At 44.9% G+C, this 10,881-nt stretch overlaps 1 long non-coding RNA gene across 1 annotated transcript in view; it reads right to left on the reverse strand.

The window, feature by feature from the left end:
* The window catches only part of LOC116983546, a 12,214-nt gene extending 8,607 nt beyond the window's left edge, over positions 1 to 3,607 (reverse strand). Inside the window, exon 1 of the long non-coding RNA XR_004414735.1 lies at positions 3,597 to 3,607. This is a non-coding gene — a long non-coding RNA (uncharacterized LOC116983546). The remainder of the gene's footprint in view (positions 1 to 3,596) is intronic.
* Between the last annotated feature and the right edge of the window lie 7,274 nt (positions 3,608 to 10,881).

The following is a 10,881-nucleotide window of genomic DNA, read 5'->3' on the forward strand; positions in this document are numbered from 1 at the left end:
AGGGAAATCAATATTCATACGCAGGGATATTTTAGATCTTTGACCTAAAAAATGAACAGACAGGAACTATAGTGCTATGACTTTATTAATTACAAATCAATATCTTTCCAAGAGGGTACATACAGGCACATTGGTCATAAGGTCATAAGGAATAGGAGTAGAAATGGGCCTTCGGCCCATCAAGTCTACTCCGCCATTCAATCGTGGCTGATCTATCTCTCCTCCTAACTCCATTCTCCTTCTCCCCGTAACCTCTGACACCTGTACTAATCAAGAATCTATCTATCTTTCCCTTACAAATATCCACTGACTTGGCCTCCACAGCCTTCTGTGGCAAATAATTCCACGGATTCACCACCTTCTGACTAAATAAATGTTGCCTCATCTCCTTCCTAAAAGAACATCCTTTAATTCTGAGGCTATGACCTCTGGTCCTAGACTCTCCCACTGGCGGAAACATTTGGGAGTGCATCAGTCCTGTTAGGTCACCACCACCTCCCACTACATTCCCTTTCACAGCCCTCCAAATCTTTACTAACGGCCATGTTCCAAATAATAACCTGGTAGAACAAAGTTGCAATCACTAAATGAAGCAAAGCTCAAAATACATTGTTGCTGCAACCTGAATTTTTCAAATCCACTCAAACTGTACCTTATGAAAATCATTTTGGTAATGAGCAGTAATATTCTTGGGACTGTACAAGCAGTACAGTATTCATCAAGCTGCTCCATAATTAAGAAGTCAAGTCAATATACTAGGGAGAGTTATTACATCTTATTAAAACCAAATACATTAAAGCAATGTGCTTTGTTCCAGGAAACACTTGTGTATAAATAATTGTACTCTGTTATGAAAATACTCAGTTTGTGCTAATTCACATGGAAGATGTTTTTACAAGGTTGAGGAAGAAATCTATGCTGGCTTCACTGCAGAACAAATCTTTTGGTTTTATTTCACAAAGGAGTCACTGATTGCTTGTATTTGCTGGTCGGTAATGCTTTTGCAGGCATTTGCGGTTAAGTTCTTTAGCAAGCATTGCCCATTGGGACAAATCCTGGGTGACAGAAAAGAATTATTTGCTAGAGGCAAAACAGTTTAAAATAAACAGACCATTACTTGTCACAGAAGAAATTGAGAGGCTAAGCAGTTTAGCAAGTCTGATTCAGGTGAATTGCTGACACATTCTCCGCTGTTGGCAGAAATACAGCTGTGATAGCATGCTGCACATAAAGGCGATATTTGCCAGGTGGAAGCAGAAAGAATAGATTTAAACGTACTATGATGCAGCCTGACAAATGTATATTTACTCATTTCATGTCCTTTTTTCACGTGCTGCACCATAAAGAACTGTCCAAATTGGTTTTGTGAAAGGCATTCACAAAATAACTCCTGATTCTGTAAGCAGTGTTTTCATTACCAGAAGCAGTGTTTATTTTTCATTGCTTCAATTTCAAAGTCTGGGCAACAGACTCAAAAAAGGAAACCAGAATAATTAAACTGCTGGCATTTAATTTTTTATGCCACATGGCTAAGTCTAGGTCTCGTTTTCTGACCTCACCAGTAAGCTATTCAGTTTTGTTAGACCCAACATTAAGTAACTATTTTGCAAAAGGGTCTTCTGGAAGAAGTATACTGCTCTGTAAGATGACTCACCAGAGGCATTGTAGTTCTATTCCATTCTGCATATCATTAGAAGGATGATTTCAGCCATGTTTAAATATTTCAGTTCCCAACCTGGCTGCTCTTGTACTTTCTGATGGCCATCATCAATATGCGCTTTAAGCAACATTCGCAGCACAGCAGTTCATTAAAGCTGAAAAGTTCTGCTTCCAGTCAGCAGTTCTGGAGTGTCAGCTGCCTAAGTGGAAATTCTCCGCCGTATGAAATCGACCATGATTTCACAATACACTGAGTAAATGCAGTCCTTAACACCCTGCCCCTTGGTTTTCCATCCCCTGAATTACAAATATCATTTACTGCTTCCTTCACCCAGTTGACTTCAAAGTGAATAAAGATTAAGTTTGATCCAAACAAGGTGGCGCATTGGCGCAGCGGTAGAGTTGCTACCGAACAGTGCCAGAAACATGGGTTCAATCCTGACTACGGGTGCTGTCTGTACAGACTTTGCACGTGCTCCCCGTGACCGCGTGCGTTTTCTCCGGCGACTCCACTTTTCTCACACATTCCAAAGACGTGCAGGTTTTGTAGGTTAATTTTTTTTGTAAAATTGCCCCTAATGTATAGGATGCAAAACTGGGACAACATAGTGTATGGATGATCGTTGGTCGGCACGGATTGGTGGGCCAAAGGGCCCCTTTCACACTGTATCTCAAACCTAAACTGAACTAAACAAGTCATAGGTTGACAAAAATGGTGGAAAGGTCAGTGAGTGAGGCAGCACCAGTCTGAAGAAGGGTCTCGACCCGAAACGTCACCTATTCCTTCGCTCCATAGATGCTGCCTCACTCGCTGAGTTTCTCCAGCATTTTTGTCTACCTTCGATTTTCCAGCATCTGCAGTTCCTTCTTAAACTAAACAAGTCATAGTCTTATGGTGTGGAAACTGGCCGTTTGACCCAACTTGCCCACACCGGCCAACACACCCATCTATACTAGTCCCACCTACCTGTATTTGTCCCATATATCCCTCTAAACCTGTCCTATCCATATACCTGTCTAACTGTTTCTTAAACATTGGGATTGTCTCTGCCTCAACTACCTCCTCCGGCAGCTCGTTCCATACACCCACAATGCTTTGCGTGAAAAACTTACTGCTCAAGTTCATTTTAAATCTTTCCCTCCTCACCTTAAACCTATGTCCTCTGCTTCTCGATTCCCCTGCACTGGGCAAGCGACTCTGTGCAAACTCTGCGCAGACAGCACCAGTAGACAGGATTAAACCTGGGTCTCTGGTGCTCAAGAGACTTTATTCCTCTGATGATTTTATACACCTCTATAAGATCACCCCTCATCCTCCTGCACTCCAGAATTAAGTCCCAGCCTGCTCAACCTCTCCTCGAGTTCTGGCAACATCCTTGTAAATCGTCACTGCACCCATTCCAACTTGACAACATCGTTCCTATAACATGGTGCCCAAAACTAAGCACAGAACTCTAAATGTGGCCTCACCAACAGCTTATACAACTGCAACATATTATACAACTTCCCAATTTCTATACTAATGACCTCCCAGCTACCATACTTCTATGCTCTGACTGATGAAGGCCAGTGTACCAAAAGCCTTTTTGACCATGCTACCTACCTGAGATCCCACTTTTAATGAATGATGTACCTGTAAGTGTGAGGTATTGCACTTTGGGAGATTGAATGAAAGGCGTAAGTATAGAGTTACTAGAAAATAAAACATAGAAAACTACCGATAGACACAAAATGCTGGAGTAACTCAGCAGGTGAGGCAGCATCTCTGGAGAAAAGGAACAGGTGGGGTTTCGGATCGAACCATTCATCGGACTGTGGGATAGGGAAGGGAAAAATAAAGGTATAGGAAGGTTATAGAACAAAGCAGAGCCTGCATCGATGGCTCAGGAAAGGTGGAGCCCACAAAGGTCCATTGTTGTCTGATAACAAAATGATACAAACAGTGAAGTTGGCAAGATGTCTAGGATGGGGGAAGGGCAAAGAGAGAGGAGATGCAAGGGTTACTTGAAATTAGAGAAATCGATATTCGTACCGCTGGGGTGTAGGCTGCCCAAGCAAAATATGAGTTGCTGTTCCTTCAATTTGCATGTGGCCTCACTCTGACAGTGCAGGAGGCCCAGGGCAGAAAGGTCATTTTGGGAATGGGAAACTAGGAGATCATGTAGGCCAAGTTGCACTGAGCATAGATGTTCAGCGAAAGATCAATCAGTCTGTGCTTGGTCTCGCTGATATACAGGAGTCCACACCTGGAACAATGGGTACAGTAGATGAGGTTGGAGGAGATGCAAGTGAACCTCTGCCTAACATGAAAGGACTGTTGGGGTCCTTGGATGGAGTTGAGGGAGGAGGTATAGGGACAGGTGTTGCATCTCCTGCGGATGCAGGGCAAAGTACCTGGGGAGGGGAAGGTTTGGTTGGGAAGGGATGAGTTAAGGGCCTGTCCCACTTTCATGACCTAATTCGCAACCTTTTTTACTTGTGGACATTTTTCATCATGCTAGAAAAACGCCCCGACCTACTTGATGCCACGAGTACCTACGACAAGCATCAGGACCTACCTACGACCTACCTACGACCTCCTACGACCTCGTGACGACCATACTGCGAGTATGAGTCAAGGGCAAACTTGGCAGAGGTCATGAATTAGATTGTGAAAGTGGGACAGGCCCTTTAAGCCGGGAGTTGCGGAGGGAACGGTCTCTGCGAGGAGAGTGCAATAGAGGTTTCCCAGAACGTTACCTGCATTAGAGGATATTAGCTAAAAGTTTGGACAAACTTGTATGGCTCCCTTTGGAATGCCAGAGGTTGAGAGGAGACTTGGTGGAAGTAGATCAGATTGTGAGAGAAATACATGGGGATAAAGAGTCGGAACCTTTTTCCCCCAGGGTGGAAATGTCAAAGATTAGTGGGCATAGCGTTAAGGTGCAAGGGGCAAAGGAGAAGTGCAGAGTGGCAGGGGGCTGGAACCAGTGATGGTGGTGGTGGTGGAGACAGATATGATAGAGGCATTGGAGATGCTTTTAGATAGACACATGGATATGCAGGGGGATGGAGGGATTGGATCGCATACAGGCAGAGATGAGTTTAATTTAGCATTGTATGTTGCACGGGCATTCTGGGCTGAATGACCTGCTCTTGTAATGTGCTGTACTCTGTTCTATGTTCTATGAAATACAACGATGAAACTTGGTGGGGCAAGTTTTTAAAGTATCCTTAGATTGCTGGCCACCTGCCCGTGGTTTCCAGTTGTGTTGCCATGGACACAAGCTCCCAACCTGAGTTTGGCACCGTGAATGGTTTTGCAAATCTCTGACTTCAAACTCGCCAGCCACAACATGGTTATGAGGTCTAGCCATTTAATTTCACAACGATGTGACTCCCTGGTCACCTCTCATTCCCTGTCCACATAAATATTAGGATTCTAACTGCAATTTACTTTCATCTTCGTTCTTTACCACAATGGTTTTAGTTTTTAGATTTTGGAGATACAGCGTGGAAACAGGCCCTTCGGCCCACCGAGTCCGCGCCGACCAGCGATCCCCGCACATTAACACTACCCTACACACACTAGGGACAATTTACACTTACACCAAGCTAATTAGCCTATATACCTGAACGTCTTTGGAATGTGTGAGGAAGCTGGGGATCTCGGGGAAAACCCTCGTGCTCACGGGGGTAATGTACAAACTCCGTATAGACAGCACCCGTAGTCAGGATTGTAACCAGGTCTTTGATATTGCAAGCACTGTAAGGCAGCAACTCTACCGCTGCACTGCCATACCGCCCACAATGGTGTGTGGTATAACTTTATTGGTTAGCTATTAGCTGCTAAATGGCAATAGGAAAAAAATAAACATTAATTGGGCAATCTTACCGCTCCCCACATAATAGAGAGTGGAAACTAACTGTTGTAAAGATTGAAGACACAAGTTGCTGAGGTAACACAGCAGGTCAGGCAGCAACTCTGGAGAACGTGGATAGGTAATATTTCAGGTTGGGGCCCTTAGTCAGACTGATCATAGGTTGAGTGGCAGGACAAAATCTAGCAGCTAATAAGTTGATACAGATGAGGAGGGTTTTTTGATACACAGATGTTTGGACAAAGGCCAGAGATGGAAAAAAAACACTAGGTTTGATACAGGACTCTCCCGACGCCGGAACATCATCACCCGGCGAGGATGGCCTGGAACATCGGGCCTCCGTAGAGGCAACTGTGGAGGCCTCAATAGGCCCGACTATGGGTGAACATTGGGGATGGGACTGGACTTTGTGCCTTCCCCCATAATGGGAACCATTGTGGGGGGATGTTTTTATGTTAAAGCTATTTATTATTGTTATGTTTGTATTCTTTTTTATGTGCTGCATTGGCAAAAGGAATTTCACTACATCTAGGTGTATGTGACAATAAATCAACCTTTGAACCTTTGGACCTTTGAAAAGGACTGAAGTTGTGAATTGTGGAAGGAATGTAGTTGGAAGAGGAAGGAGATGTGAAATATAGGTGCGAGTTCAAATGGGCACAGGGGAGGGGAGGGGAGGGGGGAAAGAGCAGGGGGGGGAGGGGGGAAAGACCAGGGGGGGGAGGGGAGAGGGGGAAGTGCAGGGGGTGGGAGTTAGTTGGGGGTGGGGAGGGAGAGAGAGTTATGTAGTTACCTAAAATTGGAGAATACAATGTTCATATAATTGAATTTGAAGGCAACCCTAGTGCAGTTGCATGTGGCCTCACTCTGGCAATGGAGGAGACCCAGGACACAAAGGCCAATATGGGAATGGGAAGCTTAATTTGGTTTAGTTCAGAGATACAACGTGGAAATAGGCCCTTCGGCCCACCATGCCCGCACCAACTAACGATCACCCGTACACTAGTTCTATGCTGCACACTAGGGACTATCAACACAAGAAAATTAACCTCCTCTTCTGCACATCTATGCAATTTATGTGGAAACAGGAAGAGTGTACAAACTCCGTACAGACAGCGCCTGTAGTCAGCATCGAACCCAGTCCTCCGGTGCTATATGACAGCAACTCTATCACTGCTCCACTCTGCCGCCACTTTGAAGAGGAGTTAAATGGTTCGCAACCAGGAGATCCAGCAGACCTTGGTGGACCGAGCGCGTTTAACAAAATGGTCACAGGGTCTACACTTGGTCTCGCCTATGTACAGGAGGCTACATCGGGAACACAGGATACAATTAACTAGGTTAAATGAGGTGCGTGTGAACCTGTGTCTCACATGGAAGGGCAGCAGGGTTCCCAGGATGGAGGTGATGGAGGACCTATAGCGGCATCCGTTGCACGGGGAAAGTGCTTGGGGAGGGGGTGGTTTGGGTGGGAAGTGACGAATGAACCAAGGAATGAACCAAGGAGTTGCAGAGAGAGCAGTCCCTGCACAAGGCGGATAGGGGTGGAGATAGTAAGATGTGACTGGTGATGGGATCACGTTGGAGGTGAAGGAAATGTCAGAGGATGATGTGTTGGATGCAAAGGCTGGTTGAGTGAAATGAGAAGACATGGGGAACTGGTTGCCCATCCTGGTTGCTAACTATTTTAACCCCTCATCCCACTCCCATACTGACCTTTCTATCCTGCGTCTCCTCCACTGCTAGACTGCATGCAAACTGGAGGATCAGCACCTCATATTCCACTTGGGTAACTTACAACTCAACAGTATGAACAATTGTAGATAACTACATAACCCCCTCCGCCCCCCTCCTCTGTTCCCACCTGCACATATTTCTCCCTTTTCACCTACGTTCCTTCCTCTAGCTTCACAATTTGCAACTTTTCAATCCTTTGTCTCACACCTAATCCAGGGAGTATTCTGGAAAACCTCGTCTGCGCCCTTTCCAAAGCACCCACATAATTCTTGTTTTGCGGTGACCAGAACTGCATGCAATACCCTAAATGCAGCCTAACAAAAGTCCTTTATAGCTGCATAATGACTTGCTAACCTTATACCCATTGGTATACGGCTGTGATTTTTGGCCATCTTAGAGTCCCCCTCCGCTGCAGAGGACAAGAGGATTTTTCCCATCGATTAAAAATAAAAGAGTTATTAGTGTTTAAAAAATGTTGAGATTCTCTCCTCTCTCGCCCCTTCCGGAGGGACTATAAAACCCGGACGTGTTGAGTGCCTCAGTCAGTCTCTGCAAGATGGGGGAAGCGAGAGGGTCACGTCTCTCAATCTGAGCTGTGAATAACACTGAACACATGTCTACTAAACTGTGAGTAGTTTTACTGACCTGCCAGCGCCCTTAATGTGGTTTGAAAATATAGTTTGGAAATGCTAAAGCTGTGTTGCCTTTGGTTTGGAAATGCTAAAGCTGTGTTGCCTTTGGTTTGGAAATGCTAAAGCTGTGTTGCCTTTGATTTGGAAATGCTAAAGCTGTGTTGCCTTTGGTTTGGAAATTCTAAAGGTGTGTTGCCTTTGGTTTGGAAATGCTAAAGCTGTGTTGCCTTTGGTTTGGAAATTCTAAAGGTGTGTTGCCTTTGGTTTGGAAATGCTAAAGCTGAGTGTTGCCTAATTAAAGTTGCCATGCCTAATCAACGTTGCCTTGCCTAATTAAAGCTGCCTTGCCTAAATAAAGTTGCCTTGCCTAATTAAAGTTGCCTTGCCTAATTAGTTGCCTTGCCTTCTATATAATTAAAAGTCTAATCTTGACCACTTCCTGTTTGCACTTTATATTGATTTTAGAAAAAACGCTACTACGTACAGCTGTGATTTTTGGCCATCTTACCCAAAATCCCCCTCCGCTCAGGTGCCGAGGAATTTTCCCATCGATATAAAATAAAGAGTTATTGGTGTTTAAAAAATGTTGAGATTCTCTCTCCTGTCAATCACGCCATGAAGGCCATGCCCCTTCTGGTGGGAGGGACTATAAAACCCAGAAGCGTGGGCATGGCTCAGTCTCTGCAAGATGGAGGAGGGAGAGGTCTCGACTCGCTGTCTTTAGTGGCCTTGCACCCTGCTTGAAATGGTATGAAACTGCACTTGACTGGTGGCCTTGAATCCTGCTTGAAGTGGTAAGAAACTGCACTTGAATTTGATGGCCTTGCACCCTGCTTGAAATGGAATTTCAAGGAGTAGCCATGAGTCAACTGCCAGCCCACCAGCAGTGAGTGAGTGAGCTGCCAGCACACAGGCTTGAGTGACTGAGCCGCCAGCCCAAGAATCCATTCGGCCCACAATGTCCACTGGAAACCAGTCCCTTCAGCCCACAACACCCATACTTCCGCTCCAGAAAGCCCTCCCCCCCCCTCCCACTGGTCATCAATATTGGAATTGGTGGAGAGGTGGAATATTGCGTTGGGGGACCAGCCCTCCCGTGTGATGCTGGGACCCAATGGGTCCTACATAGCCTAGTTAATATATAAAAGTAAATCTTGGCGTGGCATAATATATTTCAACATTTGACCTGGCCACTCTTCTGTAAAATTGATCAAACTGTATAAATATATAGTAAGATTGTCTTCTGTGGTTTCATATCTTATTGTCATAGTCTTAGTCATGGGGGGGGAAGGAGTGGAGACAGTTTTAAGAAGTTTAATAAAGTTAGTGGGCATTTTACCTTCCGGCGGATCTTCTAGGTCCTGAAAACCAAAGATCCTACAGGATCTTTGCTGAAAACTCCAATGAGCCAATCAAAATGGCCGGTCAGCGAAGGAGATTGCCTTTGACTGCCTGTCAGTAAATAGCGACCCCACTCCACTGGCTTCGACCAAACGGCAATCTAGTTTTAGTCGAGGCCGGTTTTGTTTTTTTTTAAAATAATCGCAGGAACATAGAAGAAGCCTCGACTACGCTGAAACCACTTTCCACCATTAGGGAGAGTGACCAAAACCTCCGGGAACCTCACGGAAACCTTGGGTGGGGCGCAAGGTCTCCAGAGGTTTCCATTAGATTCCAGTTAATAACCTCCATGATGGTAATTTTCCCTTGACCAGCACCTTTATTCACTTACATCCAAACTACCCCAGGTTATAGAAGACGTAAATAGCATTTTGTGAACATTCCACATTATCTGTACATGACATTGTTCTACCACCAGGACCTTCATCTACGGATTTTTACATCGTATCTATATGGACCTTCACTTACAAACAAGACCTATCTTAGATAACCATTATCTAAGTACTGCCAGATCTGTCTGGGTTACATCACACGCTATTGGAATGCAATATTCTTCATCAAAATAGTCTTCTGCTTCTGGATGATCCTGGAAGGCACAAATGGTCCCAAACTTCCTTCCTGCATCTGTCATGAAGCTCCTACATCTAATCACTTCACACTGTTTAGAATCATAGAGAGATACATCATGGAAACAGGCCCTTCGGCCCAACTTTCCCACACCAACCAACATGTCCCTGGTACAGTAGTCCCACCTGCCTGCATTTGGTCCATATCCCTTTAAACCTGTCCTATGCATGTACCTGTCTAACTGTTTCCTAAATGTTGGGATAGACCCAGCCTCAACTACCTCCTCTGGCAGCTTGGTCCATGCACCTACCACCATTTGTGTGAAAAAGTTACCCCTCAGATGCCTATTAAATCTTTTCCCCTCCACCTTAAACCTATGTCCTCTCGTCCTCGATTCACCTACTCTGGGCAAGAGACTCTGTGCATCTAGCCGATCTATTCCTCTCATGATCTTATACATCTTCATAAGACCTATCCTCATCTTCCTGCGCTCCAAATAATCAAGTCCCAGCCGACTAAACCACTCCCTATAACTCAGACCCTCTAGTCCTGGCAACATCCTCATAAATCATCTCTGTACCCTTTCCAGCTTGACAACATCTTTCCTATAACATGGTGGCTAGAACAGAACAAAATACTCTAAATGCAGCCTCACCAATGTCTTAGATACTGTAACTGTAACATGATCTCCCAACTTTTATACTCAATACTCTGACTGATGAAGGCCAATGTGCCAAAAGCCTTTTTGACCACCCAATCTACCTGCGACTCCTTCTAGGAACCATGCACCTGCACTCCTAGATCCCCCGGTTCTACAATACTCCCCAGAGGCCTACCATCCACTGTGTAGATCCTTCCCTTGTTAGACGTCCCAAAATACAACACTTCACATTTCTCTGCATTAAATTCCATCAACCATTCCTCAGCCCACCTGACCAATTGATCAAGATCCTGCTACAATTCTTCACAACCATTTTCACTATCTGAAAATCCATCCACTTTTGTACGATCAGCAAACTTGCTAA

Source organism: Amblyraja radiata, chromosome 18, assembly GCF_010909765.2.
Source record: "Amblyraja radiata isolate CabotCenter1 chromosome 18, sAmbRad1.1.pri, whole genome shotgun sequence".
NCBI classification, from domain to species: domain Eukaryota; kingdom Metazoa; phylum Chordata; class Chondrichthyes; order Rajiformes; family Rajidae; genus Amblyraja; species Amblyraja radiata.